We start from the raw sequence: 26,396 nt of genomic DNA, 5'->3' as shown, positions 1-26,396 counted from the left end.
ATACGCCCGAGTTTTTCCGTCGATATGTGACATTGGCTGAAATATGGCTCCATCACTACACTCCTGAGTCCAATCGACAGCCGGCTGAGTGGACAGCGACCGGTGAACCGTCTCCGAAGCGTGGAAAGACTCAAAAGTGCGCTGGCAAAGTAATGGCCTCTGGTTTTTGGGATGTGCATGGAATAATTTTTATCGATTATCTTGAGAAGGGAAAAACCATCAACAGTGACTATTATATGGCGTTATTGGAGCGTTTAAAGGTCGAAATCGCGGCAAAACGGCCCCATATGAAGAAGAAAAAAGTGTTGTTCTACGAAGACAACGCACCGTGCCACAAGTCATTGAGAACGATGGCAAAAATTCATGAATTGTGCTTCGAATTGCTTCCCCACCCACCGTATTCTCCAGATTTGGCCTCCAGCGACTTTTTCTTGTTCTCAGACCTCAAAAGGATGCTCGCAGGGAAAAAATTTGGCTGCAATGAAGAGGTGATCGCCGAAACTGAGGCCTATTTTGAGGCAAAACCGAAGGAAATGGTATCAAAAAATTGGGAGGTCGTTATAATCGTTGTATCGCTCTTGAAGGGAACTATGTTGAATAATAAAAACGAATTTTGACAAAAAAATGTGTTTTTCTTTGTTAGACCGGAGACTTATCAGCCAAACTGTTTTGTATATACGACCAAATTTATATAAACTGCTCATCAGACACCCTGATATGCAATGGGTGCGCATTTGTTTGCAACACCAAGAAAGAGACAATATAGACACATGGTGTCTTTGGCAATGATATTCAAGATCGGTCCCTGAGAATTGTTGCCACAGTTGGCACAATTCTATCAAAAATGGTAGACATTTTACTGTTTGGTAAATTCTCGTAGAATCTTGATGTATTTTTAAATTTTGCAAAATAATCCTCTCCCACTAAGAGGTACTTCATAAATTTTCTAAAGGAATAAAATATTGACAAAATTTTTGTAGATTATTTTTGGCTCGAGTGGCAACCGTACTTCTGAGTCGATGTAGCCATCAGTCTGTACAAGTGTTTCGATCTTTGAATACGAGCGTGGAGCTATGGCCAATAGTCGCTTTCTGCGGCGTTTGAGTTAAAGAAAGTTTCAATTTGTAGCTGATCAGCTAGAAAGTTTCAATTTCTAGCTGATCTCTTTGGCAAGTAGACCCGATCATTTTTATACCCTTCACCATAGGATGGTGGGTACGAGTATATTAACTTTGTCATTCCGTTTGTGACACATCGAAATATTGCTCTAAGACTCCATAAAGTATATGTATTCTGGGTCGTGGTGAAATTCTGAGTCGATCTAAGCAAGTCCGTCCGTTCATCTGTCGAAATCACGCTAACATCCGTACGAAACAAACTATCGACTTGAAACTTGGCATAAGTAGTTGTTATTGATGTAGGTCAGATGGTATTGCAAATGGACCATATGAGACCACGTTTACGTATAGCCCCCATATAAACGGACCCCAGATTTGGCTCAAAGAGAAGCATATTTCATCCGATCTAACTGAAAATTTGTGCATGGTGGTGGTATATGGTATCTAATAACCATGCAAAAATTGGTCCATATCGGGTCATAATTATATATAGCCCCCATATAAACCAATCACCAGATTAGACCTCCGGAGCCTCTTGGAGGAGCAAAATTCATCCGTTCCGATTGAAATTTTGTACATGGTGCTGGTATATGGTATCTAACAACCATACCAGAATTGGTCCAAATCGGTGCATAATTATATGTAGCCCCCATATAAACCGATCCCCAGATCTGAACTCCGGAGCGTCTTGGAGGAGCAAAATCCATCCGATACATTTGAAATTTGGTACGTGGTGTTAGTATATGGTCTCTAACAACCATACCAGAATTGGTCAATATCGGTGAATAATTATATATAGCCCCATATAAACCGATTCCCAGTTTTGAAGTCCGGAGCCCCTTCAAGGAACAAAATTCATCCGATCCGGTTGAAACTTAGTACGTAGTGTTAGTATATGATCCCTAACAACCATGCAAAAATTGGTAAATTTTGTCAAAATTTTATTTCTAAAGCAAATTTTGTCAACATTTTATTTTTTTAGATAATTTTGTGAAAACATAATTTCTATAGAAAATTTTGTTAAAAATTTATTTCTATGGAAAATTTTGTAAAAATTTTATTTCTATAGAAAATTTTTTCAGAATTTAATTGCTGTAGAAAATTTTGTCAAAGCTTTTTCTATAGGAAATTTATGATCCAAAGATCTTCCAAAACATCAAGAATTCTACCTATCTACCAAACAGTAAAAACTCTGTCATTTTTGGTAGAATCGTGTTCGTAACTTTATATAGCCCCTATATAAAGCGACTCCCATATTTCAATTCTGGCTTTATAATTACCGCACAAAAGTTCATATCATTCGTTAGGTCTGGTTAGGTGGCAGCCCGATGTATCAGGCTCACTTAGACTATTCAGTCCATTGTGATACCACATTGGTGAACTTCTCTCTTATCACTGAGTGCTGCCCGATTCCATGTTAAGCTCAATTACAAGGGACCTCCTTTTTATAGCCGAGTCCGAACGGCGTTCCACATTGTAGTGAAACCACCCAGCAAAAACTAGGTAACCACATCTCAGTACAATTGACATTACCAGGAGAAAAGCTGTCATTACACGTTGCATTACATTGCGGCGAGTTATAATGACTAATTTGTAATGACAAAAATAAATACTTCTCGGTAATTTTCGAATTGTTGTTCTCAAATTTTTAGGCAGTTGTAGTTAACGAATTAATAAAATAGAATAAATGATGGTACCATTAGGTATAATTATTCACATAATCGTGCACTTACATAAAAAATCAAAAAGAATATGTAATGTAAAGGTAATTCTGAAAATTTTTCCGTTAAGAAATTTTTATCACAAATATTTCATAATAATTGTGTTTAATGACATTATCATATTATGTTTTAAATAAATGCTTTCTTATAACTCATTCACATTACACTTCCAAAATGCGCTTAAACTAAATTTCAAATGCCATTTGCCTTATAAAAAAGAGACTTAAAATCCACTTTTAGTAGATTTCGAACCTTATGTGAATTGGCTATTGGATACACGCAAAAAAATAATTCTTTCACCCCAAACGAAATTTTAGACAAACTAAGTTCGTTTCTCATTTGCTTTTCGTTGAAAGGAAGTGTATTTGGAAGAAAAGTATATACTTTTTGTGATAAACGTTTATTCTTTTCCGGGATGTAAAAACAATTTCATAAAGACTAACTCAAAAAAATTTTTTTTGTGGCTAATTGCATTTTCCCTCACATCTTTCTCACTTCCACGAATTTTTTTAGTTCTTAGCACCTTTTTCTGTAATACAAACAATGTAGAAGAAATTATACGATTTTATAAATTTTAAAATTTTTTTTTTACTTTTCGCATGGATGGAGAATCGAACCGCGGACCATGCAATTTGTAAGCCAACACACTATCCACTGAGCTATGTAGCCGTTATTGTCATCAATAGACAATTACCCATATAAGTTATATTTATATAGCATAGCCTGCGGCGCCCACGAGCCGATTAAACGAAGTTTATTTAACAGAAAAATACATTTAGTTGGGCACCGTGGAGCAGTGGTTGCTACGTCCGACTTGCATGCCAAGGGTCGTGGGTTCGATCCCTGCTTCGACCAAAGTTTTTTTTTTTTTTTACATATATTCCAGATATGGTCGGCAGATTCCGAAAAAATGTTCAACATTACATTCTGCTATATTAAATTTTTACTATGAACTGTAAAATGTGTCTTATTAAAGACCTAAAGTCAGAAAATAACAGTGTTTGATATAAACGAAATGAACTTTGTTGCTGGTTCAAAAATAACTTTTTTTATTGAAAAAATAAAAATTTTGTAACAAACGAATTTTTTTGGTGATAAAAGTGTATACTTTTCGAAGCAATTCAAAAAACTCTAACAAAAGAAAAACGTTTCGGGTACACGTTTTCCAAACGTTTTTTTTCTTTGCGTGTATATTATAACGTAATTCACGAATCCAACTCCCTTAAACAACCTACATTTATTTCTATTTTAAGTGTGAAATTAATTTGCATGTAACCTTATTTAGATTATTTATTAGATTTTTTGTTTATTTATACAATATTCGTTTCTATTCAAGTAGTTCTCCTATTACAGCATCACTCGCCATATTTTGATCCATTGTAATCGGCGATAGAAATCAATATTTTCGAGATTTGGTTGCCTGAGACAATAAGTGGCTATTTTGCTAGCTTTGGTGTATCTACGAATAAGTCATTACATATTAGGTGATTATATGCTTTAAATGCACTACTTATTTTATGGCCGAAAGTATGCCTGGGGAGAAGTACTTTCCTTCTAAGACATGCTTATGTAAATGTAATCCGAAGCGATGCCAATTAATAAGTGGTTATTAATTTTTAAATAGGCTTACCTACAGGATTACCGGGTAATGAGAGTTTTTGCTGGGCACTTAGAGAAGCTTTGAAACTCTCAGAAATGTCACCAACATTACTGAGTGGGATAATCCACCGTTGAAAAATTGTTTGGTGTTCGGTCGAAACAGGAATCGAACCCACGACCTTGTGTATGCAAGGCGGACATGCTAACCATTGCACCACGGTGGCTCCCATCTGTTCGTTATTATTTCTTCCCAATATATACCGGTCAAGAACTGAATATGCACGTATTTAATCGACCTTTGTTTGGCCTAATATATATCCCGCATGGACTAACTTACAATTTAGAAGATGATGTTAAGAAGTTTTATGACGCCTTTCCATCGGCCGCAACCCAAGTAATACTTGTTTTTGTTCACAAACTATTCAATTTCATCGTACAAAAGAAAATTCTATAAGTGGCTGCAAACAAAACTACTCCATGATACTTTCCAGTCTAACCTTCCTTGTGCATCTGTGAGCTCTTGCTGCTTTTGGAACTTCAATGGCTTTAGTTTAAGCTCATTCTCCAATATTTGTGGCATCGGTTCTCGCGATATATTCAGCTCACGAGCAATTTGTCAACCTTTCTATCAAATCTGGCCGTCACTTTCTGGAACCGCTTCGTCCCCTTCTTCCCATTCTATGGGTGATGCCTACACACAAAAAAATTTTTTTCTGATTCAATCACGAAATTAATTGATCCAATTAATTTTTTAATTGAAATGTCTTCAATCACAGAAATTATAGTATCAATTAAAAAATTAATTGACAGTCAATTAAAAAATTAATTGATCCAATTAAATATTTAATTTATACTATTAATTTGTGTGATTGATTTTTATTTCAATTAAAAAATTTTTTGAATCAATTAAATTTTTAATTGAATATTTTTTAAAACTCAATTAAGATTTTAATTGGAAAAATTTTCGTGAAAATTTTTTCTGTGTAGAGAAACATTGTCCAAATAATTGTTGTGAATTTACATTTTTACTATTCTTTTACCAAAGGTATTGTTGAATTGTAATCACTACCAAGTGGAAGTCCATTAACACAAAAGCTGGGTAATTTTTGTGTTAAATCTTAAAAAAAAAATTGCACTATTTTTCTAATTACACCCTGTGGACAAGATACTGGAAAATAGGATTTTACTCTGTGGTCTTTCTCTATGTTTATCTCATTCGTATGACTCAATTAGGTATATTGTGTTGCTAGTTGGTAATAGAGAAGTTGTCTTCAGAACATCATCATAATAGCTGTGAAAACAACAAAATACCTTGTTTTTCTGGTTGCTCATTGGCAAATAAAATTCTAATAGGAGATTAGGAGTTTTTTTTTACTTTATACGAAAAGTATTTTCAGGAAAGATGTTTACTTGTATTTTTCTTTCAAATTTTATACAATTGGTTGTTTAATAAACAAATTCGTACTTGGTTGGGTTCATTTCAAGGGCATGGAGGAAACAACCGATGTTACCCTGGTGCACAAGCCAACATAAAACTTAATTAATTCAGCCTTATATACTTCAGCCTAAATGGTACCTTAATGTTTGTCCATACCATTGGAAAGAGAGAATCGTTATCATTGATATAAAATTAAAAAGAGATTAAGGTTTTTTGCTAGGAGACATATTTTGGATATATATTTACTAAAATTTTTCTATTAAATCTACTACAATGCGGTTTTCAAAAAACAATTTCATAAAGCTTAAGATAGGTAAAAGGCCATGAAGGAATGACCCCAATTTACGCTAGTACACAAGCCATCATCAGGTTTGTGTAATTCAGTCTTATAAGTCTTCGTGAGTCCCAATAGGAGGAAAGAGAGAACGTCTTTATAATTGAGATAAAAAATAGAGGAAATACATGAATTTTCGCTAACACACAAACCAATAGCAGGCTTCATTAATTCTTTCTTTGTAAGTGCTCTACAAAAATTGTGACGCATTGCTTTTCAACCCCAATAGGAAGAGAGAGAGAGAGTGTGTGTGTCTTTACTATTGAGATATACTATAATAAGAGATTGTAGTTTTCTTTATAAGAGACATGTTTTGAAAAGCTATTTACTATTATATCCCTTTTAAGTCATATTCAATTGATTAGCTCCATTCGAGAAGCCGATAATTTTTGATAATTATCACAAATTTTTTACTTGAAGTCGTTCGCTTACACCAAAAAGCCAGCAAAAAAGAGCCGGGGAGAGACTACATTTGACAGTTATCAGATAGAGTAAGTGCTAGTTTTTGCTAGAGATTTTTTTCCCCAGTAAAATCTTGCAAACCATAGCATACGTTGTCAGCTGGTTGTTGATAACAAACAAAGCACCAGTACAATGTATAAATTCCGCAACTACTATTGGAAGTTTAAAGTACTGGATTCGTTTTCTGTTTTTAATCTTTTAGAATCTTAAATTTGGAATATGCAAATTGTTGCAGGATGCCGTTCGTTTACTTTACAGCAATTTTAAGCAAAGAGAGTAAAGTGCACACTTATTCTCTTGCTAGTTTTTACTAAATATTTTCACATGAAAAGTACGCGAACCGACCAATTGTAATAAACAAATTCGTAATAGGTTGGGTTAGGGTCCAGGCCATAGAGAAAATACTTGAATTTACGCTGCAACAACCGGCTACTGCATAAATGGTGGTTTACTGCTTGTACAAAACTATAAGCAGTGAGAGACAGATAGAGAGAGAAAGAGAGTTTATAAAGGGTGATTCTTTTGAGGTTAGGATTTTCATGCATTAGTATTTGACAGATCACGTGGGATTTCAGACATGGTGTCAAAGAGAAAGATGCTCAGTATGCTTTGACATTTCATCATGAATAGACTTACGATCTGCCACAACGTCGAATTTTCAGTGAATGGGCCCTAGAAAAGTTGGCAGAAAATCCGCTTTTTTATCGACAAATTTTGTTCAGCGATGAGGCTCATTTCTGGTTGAATGGCTACGTAAATAAGCAAAATTGCCGCATTTGGAGTGAAGAGCAACCAGAAGCCGTTCAAGAACTGCCCATGCATCCCGAAAAATGCACTGTTTGGTGTGGTTTGTACGCTGGTGGAATCATTGGACCGTATTTTTTCAAAGATGCTGTTGGACGCAACGTTACGGTGAATGGCGATCGCTATCGTTCGATGCTAACAAACTTTTTGTTGCCAAAAATGGAAGAACTGAACTTGGTTGACATGTGGTTTCAACAAGATGGCGCTACATGCCACACAGCTCGCGATTCTATGGCCATTTTGAGGGAAAACTTCGGAGAACAATTCATCTCAAGAAATGGACCGGTAAGTTGGCCACCAAGATCATGCGATTTGACGCCTTTAGACTATTTTTTGTGGGGCTACGTCAAGTCTAAAGTCTACAGAAATAAGCCAGCAACTATTCCAGCTTTGGAAGACAACATTTCCGAAGAATTCGGGCTATTCCGGCCGAAATGCTCGAAAAAGTTGCCCAAAATTGGACTTTCCGAATGGACCACCTAAGACGCAGCCGCGGTCAACATTTAAATGAAATTATCTTCAAAAAGTAAATGTCATGGACCAATCTAACGTTTCAAATAAAGAACCGATGAGATTTTGCAAATTTTATGCGTTTTTTTTTAAAAAAAAGTTATCAAGCTCTTAACAAATCACCCTTTATTTGATATCAAATAGGAAATTAGTATTTGTTATTGCTAAGAGAAATGCTTTACTTTTATATTACTTTCATCAATTAGATTTAACAAAGAAATTCATAATAGGTTACGGTACAGACCTTCCTCCATGGTCAACAGCATTTGTGCTACTGCGAAGGTTGCCATTTATATTTCGGGACAGCTCTATTGTAACGCTTGTCATTTTTATGGTTATACGACTCAGAACATTTTGACATACGAGCGCTATTTGCATTGTTTATAGCAACTTAAAGATTCATCTCGCCCACAAAATGGAATTAAATCGTGAAAAGTTTCGTTCGATTATTATTAGCAACTTTGGACGTGATTTAAGTTAACAAAAATGCATCTATGAACTTAGTTGAATTTTTGGTAATTTTTAGTCAAGGACTAGTATAGGGAGCCACCGTGGTGCAATGGTTAGCATGCCCGCCTTTCAAACACAAGGTCGACCGAACACCAAAAAGTTTTTCAGCAATGGATTATCCCACCTCAGTAATGCTGGTGACATTTCTGAGTTTTCAAAGCTTCTCTAAGTGGTATCACCACAATGTGGAACGCCGTTCGGACTAGAGGGTAGTAATATTGTGCTCACGCTCACGCACACTCACGACGGAAAAATCTTATTCACGCACGATATTTTTTGGTAGGACTCACGGTCACGCATACTCACGAAAAGAAAATTTATACTCACGCACACTCACGCACGAAAATCTTTTAAATGTCATGACTCACGAAATATATCGTGACTCACGAATAATTTTATGAGTGATTTACCTATAGAACCTGACTGAAAACATGAGTATGGTTAAAATCGAGTGCGTTATAAAACTCTTACCACGTAGGATGTTACTAAAATTATAAATGAATTCAACTCGTGAGCATTTTATATTCGTAAGCGGGATTATTTTCGTGAGCATGTTTTTCCGAAATTCGTTACTCACGCATATTATAGATATTATTTTCGTGACTCACGCTTACGCACGACATTTGGTTGGTTAATCACGCACACTCACGCCGTTGCCGTCAGCGACGTCGTGAGTCACGAAAATGTTCGTGAGTCACGACACTTTCGTGTCACGTGCACACCTCTAGTTCGGACTCGGCTATAAAAAAGAGGTCCCTTGTCATTGAGCTTAACATGGAATCGGGCAGCACTTAGTGATAAGTGAGAAGCATGCCCGCCTTGCAAACACAAGGTCGACCAAACACCAAAAATTTTTCAACGGTGCATTATCCCACCTCAGTAATGCTGGTGACTTTTCTGAGGGTTTCAAAGCTTCTCTAAGTGGTTTCACTACAATGTGGAACGCCGTTCGGACTCGGCTATAATGTTTTAGAATGGAATGTGAATCAACCACAGAACCGGTACAGGACTAGTCCCGGGTGTGTATGGACCAGTCCCAGTTCTGGTCAAAACTTATGGAAGGGACCGGCCACTTTAATATGGGTTTGTAATTTACGGGGTAAATTTACATTTTAGGACGCGCCTTGGACTCATCCCAAAGGACACGTCCTGGGACAATTTAGCAGTCTCGGACAAACTCTTAGAAATCTGTTTCAATTTGGGCATCCCAATCGAACCCGAAATGAAAAAAAAAAAACTTTGAAATATGTTGTTATTGTAATATTTTAATTTCACTAAATGTGAAAATGCTTGATATTAAAATCTTAATGCACTGAAAAAAATATTTACGTGATTTGAAAGATTACACAACCTAAATTTTAGGATGCGAAATTTATAAAATTAAAATAAAGTTTATAATTAAAATAAAAATTATAAAAATTTTTTTCTTCTTAAATTTAGGACACAAATTTTGTAAATTTGCGTCCCTCCGTTAAAGTCGCATGTCTTTGAACTAAAGCCAATTTCCTTAAAGTAAAGAAACACATTTTTGATTTAAAGAAATTGTCCTTAAATTAACTGAAATAATGAAACTTTAGATTTAAGATAAAAACATTTCAAATATAGGCTAAGACTTATTTTGAGGATTTAGGTCTTAGGTTTATAATTTTTTTTTTTTTGGAATTAAGAAAATATTTTTTACTTTGAAGTATCCGTTATAATTTGGATTTTTAAACTGGCATTTGTTTGTACGTGAGTACCTTTATTAATAAACCGCGAAAAGAGAATGAAAATTTGATAAATGAGATCTGTATCCTAATTTTAATTTTATTGGTCCTAGATTTAAAGCCAGATAGGTTGCTAAAAATTTTTCTTTATTTTAAAGAAGCCGTATCTTTGGCTCGGAATCAATACCAAAATCCTTAAGGGAAGGTCAACATCTTTCAATCCAAGTAAGGATAGGTTAGGTGGCAGCCCGATGTATCAGGCTCACTTAGACTATTCAGTCCATTGCGATACTACTTTGGTGAACTTCTCTCTTATCACTGAGTGCTGCCCGATTCCATGTTAAGCTCAATGAAAAGGGACCTCCTTTTTATAACCGAGTCCGAACGGCGTTCCATATTGCAGTGAAACCACTTAGAGAAGTTTTGAAAAGCTCTCAAATGTCGCCAGCATTTCTGAAGTGGGATAATCCACCGCTGAAAAACTTTTTGGTGTTCGGTCGTAGCAGGAATCGAACCCACGACATTGTGTATGCAAGGCGGGCATGCTAACCATTGCACCACGGTGGCTACCTTCGATCCAAGTAAACTTTTTTGAGTCTGGATCTAAGGTTTTAATATCAAGCGAGTACGGAAATAAATAAATTACGACTATTTAAAAATTGCAACTGGAGCAGGTAACAGTTCTGTGATATGTCCATATCGGGCGAAAGATATATACGGGAGCTATATCTAAATCTGACCCGATTTCAACCAAATTCGACACACTTTACGACACTATCAATTGTACTTCTTGTGCAAAATTGAAAGTAAACCAGGCTGAAATTCTGGCTTCTAGGCCCATATTAGTAGATATCGGGCGAAAGATATATATCGGAGCTATATATAAAACTTAACTGATTTCTTCCAAAATCAATAGGGTTCTACTCTGACCCAAAATACATACTTGTGCCAAATTTGTCGATTGAAGTAAAATTGCGATCTAGACTTTGATTACAAAAATGTGTTCACAGACAGACGGACATGGCCAGCTCGACTCAGGGGCCGACCCTGAACAATATTGCCAAAGACACCATATGTCTATCTCGTCTCCTTCTGGGTGCTGCAAACATATGCACTAACTTTTAATACCCTGTTCCACAGTGTGGCGCAGGGTATAAAAACTTCTGCATAAATAGTGGCTTGTTGTTTGTCAACATCAAGAGGTAGAGAGAGAGAAAGAGAGAGAGAGAGAAAGGGAGCGAGAGTCTATGCCATTGAGGTAAAATAGAATTGACTCGATTCTCATTGGTAGTGAAGTAATTCGAATGGATATACAAATGTCCCGTTACGAGTTGCAATTCATTTTATTCTCGTTTATGATTCACAATGATGATGACTTACCTTAAATACAACCACATCATATTTAATTGCTTGTAGAAGATTACCGCACCTTGTAGCAACATTAAACGAATTCTATCTCTCGGTAAACTTGAAGACGTATTAGACAGAAAAACACATTTCAATGTTTTTTCTTTTTACTTCGGGGTTTGTTTTTTTGGAGAACCAACAAAAGTGAAAATCACTTTATCCTTGAAACTTTATGGACTAAATGTGCATGAAACATGTTTATTGGTAATAAACAGGCCCCCACCTTTCGCCAGAGCATTTGCTTTATACGAATCATTTTTTTATTGTATTTTTGTTACAAGTTAAAATCTTTTGGTTAAGTACACGCAACGGTTTAGAAAGAGAGGGACGAGAGCAGAAACAAGTTATCGCATCATTTAATCCATGATAAGTGAAAGCAAACATGTTGTACTGCAGCTGCTTTCTCAATGGATGAATGTAATAAAAAATTCTTTTTGTTTGTCTCTTTTGACTGAAATGTCGGCCTTTTGGATTAGCAATGAGTGACGTCTTAATGAAGCCAAAGATTACTTTGACATACTACACGAATATTGGATTTCTCTGCAAAAACTCGTGGTTAAGCCATAAAAAATGGATTTGTTTTTCTACTTTAACTTAATGATTCGATGGAGAATGCAAAAGGTATTTGGTGAAAAATATCGATCAGATTATAAAACTTTGAAATCAAAGTTTAGTGAAAAAGAATGTTACAAAACTGAGCAAGACCAGGAGTAAGCAACAAATAATATGTCACATTGCATCATATTGGCTGGAATTTGGGCTGTGAAGTCATAGTAGGAGTCTTGGGGTCGGAATATGAGAATTTCGCTTTATAAAACATGAAAATATTGGTTTTCGATCATAAAAAAATATTCTAAATTCTAAGATGATCTAACTGACATATGTCTCTCTGACTGACTTTCGTCGCTCTCTGTGAAAATCAAGACATTTTTTTATTGCAAGCTGGTCAGATTGAAAGATGGGCTATATCGGTCCATAAGATTCTTTATGTCCCTATTGAGATGTTTCAAATTAAGTTGATATCAGTTTACGTTTTATTTACTATAGTGGCAGTCCTATATTTCAAGCTCACTTAGACTATTCAGTCCATTATGATACCACAGTAGTGAAGTTCTCTCTTATCACTGAGTGCTGCCGATTCTATGTTAAGCTCAATGACAAGGGACCTCCTTTTTATAGCCGAGTCCGAACGTCGTTCCACATTGCAGTGAAACCACTTAGAGAAGTTTTGAAACCCTCATTACTATAGCCTCACGATTTGATTTTTGGAGGATATTTTAAATTTTTATTGATTCTTATGTTCAACCACGACTATCTGGTTGATATTTAGATGTACACAGTTTTAATAATCTGTTCCACCGTAATAGTGCAGAGAATACATCAGGGTTTATAAAGTTGACAATTTTGTGCTTTTTTTGATACATTTCGACTGCCAAAAGCACCGTGGCACGACCGCGAGTCATTAGGTAATTTTTCAACACAATTACTCTATGGAAACTTATTCTACTTTAAATGTGAACGTTTCTCAGATATCATCTCAACTTTAAAAATTATAAATAGCGGACATTGAAGAAATAAACATACTCCAAAATGAGGATATTTTAGTTTTTATTACAGGATTTCAACATTTTTGAGAGGATTATTGTTATTCGTCCGCAAATGTGAAACGTGATTTTTTCCGCCACTCTGAGGATTAGAGTATTATAAGATAGTGTATGTATTTGAAATGTCCAGAAGGAGACGTCCCTGAGCCGGTAGCCAATGTTGGTAGAATTAAAAAAAAAATTAAATTTTTTACTGTTTGGTAGATTGGTAGAATTATTGATTTGAATTATTGATATTGAAATAAACTTTTGACAAAATTTTCTCTAGAAATAAAATTTTGACAAAAATGGAAATTAAGTTTTGACAAAAATTTCTATAGAAATAAAAATTTGAGAAAAATTTCTATAGAAATAAAAATTTGAGAAAAATTTCTATAGAAATAAAAATTTGAGAAAAATTTCTATAGAAATAAAAATTTTACAAAATTTTCTATAGAAATAAAATTTTGAAAAAAATTTTCTATAGAAATAAAAGCTTGGCAACATTTTCTATAAAAATAAAATTTTGACAACATTTTCCATAAAAATAAAATTTTGACATAATTTTCTATAAAAACAAACTTTTGATAAAATGTACAGAAATAAATTGTTGACAAATGTTCTATAAGAATAAACATTTTTCTATAGAAATAAAATGTTTATAAAATTATTATAAAAACAAGTATATACGGCCGTAAGTTCGGCCAGGCCGAAGCTTATGTACCCTCCATCATGGATTGCGTAGAAACTTTATCTAAACACTGCCATCCACAATCGAATTACTTAAGTTGCGGTAACGCTTGCCGATGGCAAGGTATCTTAAAACCTCCTAACACCATCTTCTAAATTGTATGTAAGTCCATACGTGGGATATATTAAATCAAAAAATATCGATCCAATACGTATATAATTCAGTTTGACAAAGTAGACATAAAATTTGAACAAAATTTTCTAAAGAAATAAAATTTTGACAAAATTTTCTATAGAAATTAAATTTTGACAAAATTTTCTATAGAAATAAAATTTTGACAATGATGAAAATTTTATTATGAACCGAATAAAATTTTAACAAAATTTTCTCTAGAAATAAAATTTTGGTAGATTATTTTTGGCTCTAGTGGCAACCATGATTATGAACCGATATGGACCAATTTTTGTGTGATTAGACCAATTTTGGTATGGTTGTTAGCGACCATATACTAACCCCACGTTCCTAATTTGCACCAGATCGGATGAATTTTGCTCCTCCAAGAGGCTCCGGAGGTCAAATCTGGAGAATGTTTTATATGGGGGCTATATATAATTATGGACCGATATTGACCAATTCTGGCACGGTTGTTAAAGATCATATACTAACACCATGTTCCAAATTACAACCGGATTGGATGAAATTTGCTCCTCTTGGAGACTTCGCAAGCCAAATCTGGGGATCGGTTTATATGGGGCTATATATAATTATGAACCGATGTGGACCAATTTTTGCATGGTTGTTAGAGACCATATACCAATATCATGTACAAAATTTCAGGCGGATCGGATGAAATTTGCTTCTCTTTGAGGCTCCGCAACCCAAATCTGGGGATCGGTTTATATAGGCGCTATATATAATTAAGGACCGATGTGGATCATTTTTTGCACGGTTGTTAGAGACCATATACCAATACCATGTACCAAATTTCAGCCAGATCGGATGCAATTTGCTCCCCTTTGAGGCTTCGCAAGCCAAATCTGGAGATCGGTTTATATGGGGGCTATATATAATTATGGCCGGATGTGGACCAATTTTTGTATGATTGTTAGCGACCATATACCAACACCATGTACCAAATTTCAGCCGGATCGGATGAAATATGCTTCTCTTAGAGGCTCCACAAGCCAAATCTGGGGATCCGTTTATATGGGGGCTATATATAATTAAGGACCGACATGGACCAATTTTTGCATGGTTGTTAGAGACCATATACCAACATCATGTACCAAATTTCAGCCGGATCGGATGAAATTTTCTTCTCTTTGAGGCTCCGCAAGCCAAATCTGGGGATCGGTTTATATGGGGGCTATATATAATTATGGTCCGATGTGAACCAATTTTTGCATGGTTGTTAGAGACCATATACCAACACCATGTACCAAATTTCAACCGGATCGGATGAAATTTGCTTCTCTTTTAAGCTCCGCAAGTAAAATCTGGGGATCGGTTTATATGGGGGCTATATACAATTATGGACCGATGTGGACCAATTTTTGCGTGGTTGTTAGATACCATATACCAACACCATGTTTCAAATTTCAGCCGGATCGGATGAAATATGCTTCTGTTAGAGGCTCCACAAGCCAAATCTGAGGGTCCCTTTATATGGGGGCTATACGTAAAAGTGGACCGATATAGCCCATTTGCAATACCATCCGACCTACATCGATAACAACTACTTGTGCCAAGTTTCAAGTCGATTGCTTGTTTCGTTCGGAAGTTAGCGTGATTTCAACAGACGGACGGACGGACGGACGGACGGACGGACATGCTTAGATCGACTCAGAATTTCTCCACGACCCAGAATATATATACTTTATGGGGTCTTAGAGCAATATTTCGATGTGTTACAAACGGAATGACAAAGTTAATATACCCCCATCCTATGATGGAGGGTATAATAAAATTATTATAAAAATAAAATTTTGACAAAATTTTCTATAGAAATAAACTTTTGATAAAATGTTGTACAGAAATAAATTGTTGACAAATGTTCTATAAGAATAAAACTGTTTCTATAGAAATAAAATGTTTTCCTATAGAATAAAAATTGGAAAAAAATTTTCTATGAATATAAAATTTTGACAAAATCTTCTATAGAATAAAAATTGGACAACATTTTCTATAGAAATAAAATTTTCAAAAAATTGTCTATAGAAATAAATTGTTGACAAAATTTTCTATATAAATAAAATTTTAAAAATAATTTCTATAGAAATAAAATTTAAAAAAAAAAAATCAAGTAAGGAAAGTCTAAAGTCGGGCGGGGCCGTTTATATTATACCCTGCACCACTTTGTAGATCTAAATTTTCGATACCATATCACATCCGTGTATAAAGGTTTGTCCCAAACACATACATTTAAGTATCACTCGATCTGAACAGAATTTCATAGACTTCTACAAAATCTATAGACTCTAAATTTTAGTCGGCTAATTCACTAGGGTGGAAAACAATGGTAGTAAAAAAAATATGGGAAACATTTAAATCTGAAGCAATTTAAAGGAAACTTCGCAAAAGTTTATTTATGATTTATCGCTCGATATATATGTTTAGAAGTTTAGGAAAATTAGAGCCATTTTTACAACTTTTCGACTAAGCAGTAGCGACTTTATATTGAAAATGTTGGTATTTTGACCATTTTTGTCGAAATCAGAAAGACATATATATGGGAGCTATATCTAAATCTGAACCGATTGCTACCAAACTTGGCACGCATAGCTACAATGCTAATTCTGCTCCCTGTGCAAAATTTCAACTAAATTCAAAGACATATATGCGGGAGCTATATGTAAATCTTAACCGATTTCTAACCAACTTGGCACGCATAGCTACAATGCTAATTCTGCTCCCTGTGCAAAATTTCAACTAAATCGGAGCAAAAAATTGGCCTCTGTGGTCATATGAGTGTAAATCGGGCGAAAGCTATATATGGGAGCTATATATAAATCTGAACCGATTTCAATAAAATTTGGCACACTTGACTACACTACTAATTGTACTCCTAGTGCAAAATTTCAACCAAATTGGGGTAAAACTCTGGCTTCTGGGACCGTATTAGACCATATCGGGCGAAAGCTATATATTGGAGCTATATCTAAATCTGAACCGATTTCAACCAAATTTGGCACGCATAGCTATAATGCTAATTCTACTCCCTGTGCAAAATTTCAACCAAATTGGGGTAAAACTCTGGCTTCTGGGACCGTATTACTCCATATCGGGCGAAAGGTATATATGGGAGCTATATCTAAATCTGAACCGATTTCAATAAAATTTGGCACACTTGACTATAGTACTAATTGTTTTTCTTGTGCAAAATTTTAAGCAAATTAGGGTACAACTCTGGCTTCTGGGGCCATATAAGTCCATATCAGGCGAAATATATATATATATATGGGAGCTATATCTAAATCTGAACCGATTTCTTCCAAAATCAATAGACCAAATTTGAAGTCGAATAGACTAAAACTGCGACCTAGACTTTGATCACAAAAATGTGTTCACGGACAGACGGACATGGCTATATCGACTCAGGAGCCCACCCTGAGCATTTTTGCCCAAACATATGCACTAACTTATAATACCCTGTTCCACAGTGTGGCGCAGGGTATAAAAATTGGACAAAATTGTCTAAAGAAATAAAATTTTCAAAAGAATTTTTATAGAAATAAATTGTTGACAAAATTTTCTATAGAAATAAAATTTTCAAAAAAATTTCTATAGGAATAAATTGTTGACAAAATTTTCTATAGAAATAAAATTTTAAAAAAGATTCTATAGAAATAAAATTTTAAACAAAATTCTATAGAAATAAAATGTTCATTCGTTTTTGTTTCTTATTGTTGGTTTGTACTTCAATCATATACGTTGTTTTGATCTCAGCTTTAAAACAATTGCGTTGAATAAAATACAAGAGGAACGTAACCAACAGAGGAAAAGAATGTTCGTCAAATTTATTTGGGCAAAGCCCTATAGACTGCAAGATGGTTGGATGGACGCACGTTTCGGAAGAATCACATTCGTCATCAGCATCCTCTTCTTGCAGCAAAACTATTAACCAATTATTAAAATAAATTCGGGTAGTTCACTAAACCCAAAGTGAACCACCCTTGAACCTTTAGAAAAAAGGTTTATAATAGGTTTATAATAAAAATGTCTATGGAAATAACATTTTTACAAAATTTTCTATAGAAATAAAATTGTGACAAAATTTTCTATGGAAATAAAGTTTAGACAAAATTTTATATAGAAATAATATTATAACAAAATTTACTATTGAGATAAAATTTTGACAAACAAAAAACAATAAAATTTGACAAATACAATTAAAATTTTGACAAAATTTTCTGCGGAAATGAAGCTTCGACAACCTTTTCTATGGAAATAAAATAATAGTCTTTAAATTTGATATTATGTAATTTTAGCACCTTTTGGCTTCGAAAAGTACATTTTTAATATATGTTTAGTACTTTTTCGTCAACATCATTCATCATCCCTGGAATAAGTATTGTTGCAATGGAAGCAAAAAATTGCATCTTATTATAACCACTCTCTCTATCCCTCTCTTTCTCAGTATGTTTACATGTGAGTAAGAATATAAACGAACTTTTTGCTATGGATAAAGTTAGTAAAAACACTCATACCTTTCACTATAATTTTTCAAATATAATGTCGAATAAATTTCAGCGAACTAGTCACGATGTTTTAACCTTATAACATTAGCATATTAGCGAAGCTATTACATCATAGTTATATGATAACATATCTAATTATTATCTTTTTTTTTTGTAATATTAACAGAAATTTCAGAGAAATGAAAAAGTAAATAGCAGCACTAAAAGAAATCATATCAGAAGTGATTGCAATAGAACTAAATCCATCACTTTCCGACTATGTAAATAGTAAATTTTCCTTAGTGACCTTATCTTAGACGGTCCAACGATATCAAAAATATTAGTTCCAGATTCCATATTGTATACACCCATAGAAACTGAATCTTTTACAAAATGTTCTATATTTAAAAAAATCCAAGCGATATATTTTCTTGAAATGAACATAATTTTCAATTTTCTTTCGTTGTCTATACCTAGTTATGTACTAGATATAGACATGATTTTTTTTCCTCGTTACGACAACATTAGGTTGATGAATGTTAATTTATGAATGGGTACTTGTTCTAACTTATGCTAATGTATATCGAAAGTTGAAATGTAAAGCTTCATAACATTACAAATGAAGGAGTTGGCACATATTTTATAAAATTGGAAATTTGAAATAACAAAACGGCAAAGGCTGCAAAAAAAAATATTGCCAGCAAACCATATGAGAAAGCAGTGATGCCAACTCCCGAAGGGCAAAAAGCACCACCAATGCTTTACTAACAAAAAAAGAAAAGAAAAACAAGTATATATGGTCGTAAGTTCGGCCAGGCCGAATCTTATGTACCCTCCACCATGGATGTAAATTAAAATCGCCTAGAATAATATATGCATCAACATCATTTTGCGGATTGCGTAGAAACTTCTACGAAAGACTGTCATCCACAATCGAATTACATGGGTTGTGGTATCTTAAATCGTTTTCTAAATTTTGAGTTAGTCCATACGTGGTATATATTAGACAAAAAAAAGTTATGTGTAAGTAAGTCTACAAATAATTACGAATCGATATTGACTTTTGCACGGTACGTAGGGAGCCAGAATTGAAATATGGGGGTCGCTTATATGGGCGCTATATACAATTATGAACTTGATATGGACCAATTTTTGTGTGACTGGAGATCGATTTATCTGAGGGCTCTATATAACTATAGACCGATATGGACCTAGATAGGCATGGTTGTTAACGGCCATATACTAGCACAATGTACCAAATTTCAACTGACTCGGATTTGAAATTTGGACCTAGTTAGGCATGGTGGTTAACGGCCATATACTAGCACAATGTACCAAATTTCAACTGACTCGGATGAAATTTGCTCCTCCAAGAGGCTCCACAACCAAATCTCGGGATCGGTTTATATGGGGGATATATATGATTATGGACTAATATGGACCACTTTTGGTATGGTTGTTAAATATCATATACTACCACCACGTACAAAATTTCAACCAGATCGGATAAATTTTGCTTCTCCAAAAGGCACCGGAGGTCAAATCTGGGGATCGGTTTATATGGGGGCTATATATAATTATGGACCGATGTTGACCAATTCTTGCATGGTTGTTGGATACCATATACTAACATCACGTACCAAATTTCAACCGAATCGGATGAATTTTGCTCTTCCAAGGGGCTCCGGAAATCAAATCTGGGGATCGGTTTATATGGGGGCTACACATAATTATGGACCAATTTCGACCAATTTTTGCATGGGTGTTTGAGGCCATATATTAACACCACGTACCAAATATCAACTGAATCAGATGAATTTTGGTCTTCCAAGAAGCTCCGGAGGTCAAATCTGGCGATCGGTTTATAAGGGGGCTATATAGAATTATGGACCGATATGGACCAATTTTTGCATGGTTGTTAGATACCATATACTAACACCATGTACCAAATTTCAGCCGGATCGGATGAAATTTGCTTCTCGTAGAGCAATCGCAAGCCAAATTTAGGGGTCCGTTTATATGGGGGCTATACGTAAAAGTGGACCGATATGGCCCATTGGCAATACCATCCGACCTACATCAATAAAAACTACTTGTGCCAAGTTTCAAGTCGATAGCTCGTTTCGTTTCGTGATTTCAACAGACGGACGGACGGACGGGCGGACGGACGGACGGACGGACATGCTCAGATTGACTCAGAATTTCACCACGACCCAGAATATATATACTTTATGGGGTCTTAGAGCAATATTTCGATGTGTTACAAACGGAATGACAAAGTTAATATACCCCCATCCTATGGTGGAGGGTATAAAAAGGCCGATTAATTACGTATATAATTAAGTTTAAAGTTTCTATAGAAATAAAATTTTGACAAAATTTTCTATAGAAGTAAAATTTTGACAAAATTTTCTATAGAAAAAAAATTTGGAAAAAATTTTCTATAGAAATAGAATTTTGACAAAATTTTCTATAGAAATAACATTTTGAAAATGTTTTATATAAAAATAAAATTTTGGTAGATTATTTTTGGCTCGAGTGGCAACCATGATTATGAACCGATATGGACCAATTTTTGTTTGATTGGGGATCGGCTATATATAACTATAGACCGATATGGACCAATTTTGGCATGGTTATTAGCGGCCTTATACTAACACCACGTACCAAATTTCAACCGGATCGGATGAATTTTGCTCCTCTAAGAGGCTCCGGAGTTCAAATCAGGGGATCGGCTTCTATGGGGGCTATATATAATTATGGATCGATGTGGACCAATTTTTGCATGGTCATTAGAGAACATATACCAACACCATGTGCCAAATTTCAGCCGGATCGGATGAAATTTGCTTCTCTTAGAGGCTCCGAAAGCCAAATCGGGGGATCGGTTTATATTGGGGCTATATATAATTATGGACCGATGTGGACCAATTTTTGCATGGTTAGTAGAGACCATATACTAACACCATGTACCAAATTTCAGCCGGATCGGATGAAATTTGCTTCTCATAGAGGCCCCACAAGTCAAATCGGGGGATCGGTTTATATGGGGGCTATATAATTATTGACCGATCTTGACCAATATTTGCAAAGTTGTTAGAGACCATATAATACACCATGTACCAAATTTCAACCGGATAGGATGAAATTTGCTTCTCTTAGAGGCTCCGAAAGCCAAATCGGAGGATCGGTTTATATGGGGCCAATATGTAATTATTGACCGATGTGCACCAATTTTTGCATGGTGTTAGAGACCATATGCTAACACCATGTACCAAATTTCAGCCGGATTTGATGAAATTTGCTTCTCTTAGAGGGTCTGCAAGCCAAATTTGGGGGTACGTTTTAATTTTTTCTCAAACTCTACTTTCTGGACCATAATGGTACATAATACGAAATTTGTATAAATAGTTCTTATTGATGTCGTCCCTTGACATTTCTAAAGAATACCCTAAAATACCAATATTGAATAAAACCAGAATCAATAGCACCTTCATAACAATAAAATTCTTTACTTGGCAATATAGTTGAGTTTCTTAAGCTTTTGAAAGTCTAATCTGAATTATTATATGAGAAGATATCGTCAATTAAACTTAATACTGTACAACTTGGAAAAAACGCTAAATAAAAATGCCAGAAAGTTGGTGATCTTTTTGAAAAGGCACTAAAAAGGGCAATTTGGTGTTTTTAGCACCCATTTTTGTGTTAGTTTAACTACGGAAATTTTTTTCTGTGTAACCTCTAAAATTTTACAAAATTGGTCCGTATCGGTCCATAATCATATATACACTGAAAAAAATATTGTCGTGAGGTCAAAGATTTCATGTCTTTAAAATACGAATGCAAATTTAGCTTAGCATAGAAGACGCATTTCTCTAGTATAAAGTTTTTTTCCTTGGCCAAAGGTCGATAAACTTTTCAATGAAGTCGTATTGTCCTTATAATTAAGTGATATGATTTAAAAATGGATATCATAACATGAAAGAAAAAATGTTTGGGCTAAGGTCAACTTGACTTTAATAATTTAGAAAAAAATCTTTAAATTTAATGAAATTGTCTTTAAATTTGTTGTCTTTTTGCATCTTGACTACAAAGCAAAAAATCGTTCAAATATAGGACATGTTTTTCAACACTTTATTTTAAAGACGTTTTTTACTTGAAACACAGCATAATTTCTACTAGAAGTCGAGTCTTAATTTGCAAAATAAGGTCGTCGTTAACTTGTTTTTAAAGGACTTTGATAGCATATGAAGAAAAAAAGCTGAAAAGGCGAAAAATTAAAATTTGCTTCCTAGAAGCAAGTACACAAAACCCGATTTTAAAAGAGAATTGTGTCTTAAAAGTATCCTTACTTGTATTCTCCGCTTCTTTGGCTCGGAATCAATACCAAATTTTTTAAAGTAAAGACAAAATCTTTGGAACCGGGTATGCTTTTTTTCAGTGTAGCCGCCATAAAAACCGATCCCCAGATTTGATTTCCAGAGTTTACTGGAGGTGCAAATTTCATCCGATCCGATTGAGATTTGGTACGTGATGTCAATATATGGCCTCTAAAATTGGTTTACATCGGTCCATAATTATATATAGCCCCCATATAAGCCGACCCCCATATTTGATTTCAGAGCTTCCTGGAGATGCAAATTTAAGCCCATCAGGTTTAAATTTGGTACGTGCAAAATTGATCCATATCGATCCAAAATAATAAATAGCCCCATTTAAACCGATCCCCAGATTTGATATCTCTTGCTTGCATGTGCAAATTTAATCCGTTCCGGTTGAAATTTAACGCGTGCAAAAATTGGTTCATAGTGGATCATAATTATTTATATTTAAGGCACTCCTCTATATAAACCGACCAAGAACATAATTGGCTTATATAGGAATTTAATCGGTTTTCATATGAACTATGACAACCCAGCAAAAAAATTTGGAAGTTCTTCTAAAGGCACAACTTTAAAAACACTTCCAAAAGTGCTCTCTCAAAGAAGTTCTTTATTTTAACTGGACAGGAAGTTCACTTGAGTCAATTTTTTTATAACTCGCTTTTTTCATATTTTTAATGGAAAATTTAATTTTGTATTGTTTCAAATGGGTTAAAAACAGATTAAAAATTAATAAAATAGTGCAAATTAAATTAGCGAATTTTTGAAAATGTTTGATGCCAAACATTCCACATAAGTGTAAGAATGCATTAAAACTCATTAAAATATTTTAAAAATGATTTATTTGTCAAAATATCACCAAATTTCTTAATTCACATCCAAAACACTGAATTCGCATCACACCTTAAGAAGTGATGCAAATCCAGTGCAAAGTCTGTTAAAATGATGGGCATCCGTCCTACGACAAGCCCATGTTAAATTCCTCACTTCTGCGCCAATTTGGCACCGGATCATCCAAATCGGTTCAGATTAAGATATAGCTCTCATATATATGTAGCGCCCGATTTTCAAAAATTTGCCAATTAACATATAACCTTATTTTTGACCATAGTGGCCTAATTTATTAACCGTGTCAACCAAATTTGGAAAATATCATCCAAATCGGTTCAGATTTAGATATAGCTCCCATATATATGCATCGATCGATTTTTCCGAATTTGGCCATAATACTCTTATTTATTAACCAATGTTGCTTAAATTTCAAATGTACATGTATTACCCGATCGTATTTAGACTTACATGTAGCTATTACATAAATCTATTGCCCTATTTTCAGAAATTTGGATTTATTAATCACACTAATTGAGCGGTTTCCCCTTTTTTAATACCCCTTTAAGTTCTTAAATATGGAAATGCGGTTTTTCAAAAAACCTATACCATTGATACCCCACCAACTAATTCAGTAGGGGTATGATATAGTCGGCCCCGTCCGACTTTCACTCACTTGTTTAATAATGGAAGCAATTAGAGGCATACAAACTCTGTTGGTTCAGAATCAGAATAGGTTTGTGATAAAACTCCCATAACCATGGTCTTAAATATGGAAATGCGGAAATATCTCCCAAGCCTATACCATTCATATCCCACAAACAATGTTTACTAATTCAGTAGGGGTGGTTTAGGGTATGATATAGCCGGCCCCGCCCGACTTTCTACTTTACTCACTTGTTCATAACATATTATATTTTTTTTCGGCTGAATCGGTGATCTTGTCCATTTAAGGGCTAAAACATCTTGATTCGATTTGAAATATATCAACTTAGTTGCCTGTCCATCTATCCACCGGTATGTAGTAAGTCTCAAGTTTCCCCAACAGAAGTTGGCAACACTGACACCACCGCATAGTGTATACATACCATTGAGTAGAGCATTTCTGTGCTATTCTTTGTCTTCTGTGTATTCATAAATGCCTTTGAGCAACTAATCTAGGAAGTGTTTTTATATGATTTCCTATTATATTAAATGAATATTAGTGTGGATGTGTAAATTATTATAGAATTGTCTCCAAAAATATATTTGTTGTCTCGAAAATATATTTATTTAAGCTTTTTATACCATCCACCATAGGATGGGGGGTATATATGTCATTCCGTTTCCCAGCAAAAAAACGGTCGCCAAAAAAGTAATGAAGATGTTCTTTTTGGATCCGGAAATGGTGCATAATTGACGCAGAAGCGATGAATTTAACATGGGCTTGTCATAGGACGGAAGTCCTCTATTTCAACAGCCGTTGCACTAAATATGCATCACTTCTTTAGGTGTGATCCGAATTCAATGTTTTGGATGTAAATAACAAAATTCTGTGATATTTTGTGAAATAAATAATTTTTATAATTTTTTATAACTTTCTAATGGTTTCTAATGCTTGTCGGAAACGTTTGACCGCAAATATTTTCAAAAATTCACAATTTCTTCAGATTGGATTTAGCATTTTTTTTCCACAAAATTTAAATGATTTGTACCATTTTATGAATTCTTACTCTGTTGTCAATCTATTTGAAATAAAAAAAGTTAAAATTACCCATTAAAAGTACGAAAAAATTAAGTTATAAAAAATTGAATTAAAAGAACTTCCTGGGTAGTTAAAATAAAGAACATCATTGGGAGTGCATCTTCTGGAAGTGATTTTAAAGTTGTGCCTTTGGAAGAACTTCCAAATTTTTTTGCTGGGTTGTAATACATCGAAATATCGAAATATCGAAATATTGCTCTAAGACCATAGCAAAGTATATATTCTGGGTCGTGGTTAAATTCTGAGTCGATCTAGCTTTGTCCATCCGTCCGTCTGTCTGTCCGTCCGTCTGTAGAAATCATGCTAACTTCTGAACTAAACAAGCTATCGACTTGAAACTTGGCATAAGTACCCAGCAAAAAAAGAGCTTCCAAAAAAGTAGTTTGGATCTCCAATCTGTGATCCGGAAGTAGTGCAAACTTGGATCATCTCCAATGAATTTTACATGGCCTTGTCATAGAACGGAAGTACTCCATTTTGGATCCTTTGTATTGCTTTAGAAGTTGTGTCCTGGAAGTTAATTTGAACGAAGAAATTTAAAAAGCGAAAAAAAAAATTCAACCAATTTAATTTTTTTTTCAAGCATATTTTTTATTACACTATTATTTTCCTATTATATAATTTGTTACAATTTGAAAAATTTCTTCGCTCCGACCAGGGGTTGTACCCCTGGGGTTTGATGGCACCATAACAGAACGCCCTAGCACACTCAGCCACAAACTCCATTGAACATATAGCGTCGAAAGGTTAATTCAAATGTTTGTGATATGATCGTAATACGACACCAAGCAATAACATTCTAATTGCTTCTGGAGATGTTCTTTATTAGTATGAACGAAAAAATAAGAAACGCAGGATCAAATCTCACCAGCGGCAATCTTTT

Source organism: Haematobia irritans, chromosome 2 (assembly GCF_050003625.1).
Source record: "Haematobia irritans isolate KBUSLIRL chromosome 2, ASM5000362v1, whole genome shotgun sequence".
In the NCBI taxonomy this organism is placed as follows: domain Eukaryota; kingdom Metazoa; phylum Arthropoda; class Insecta; order Diptera; family Muscidae; genus Haematobia; species Haematobia irritans.
This window is presented reverse-complemented; position numbering follows the sequence as displayed.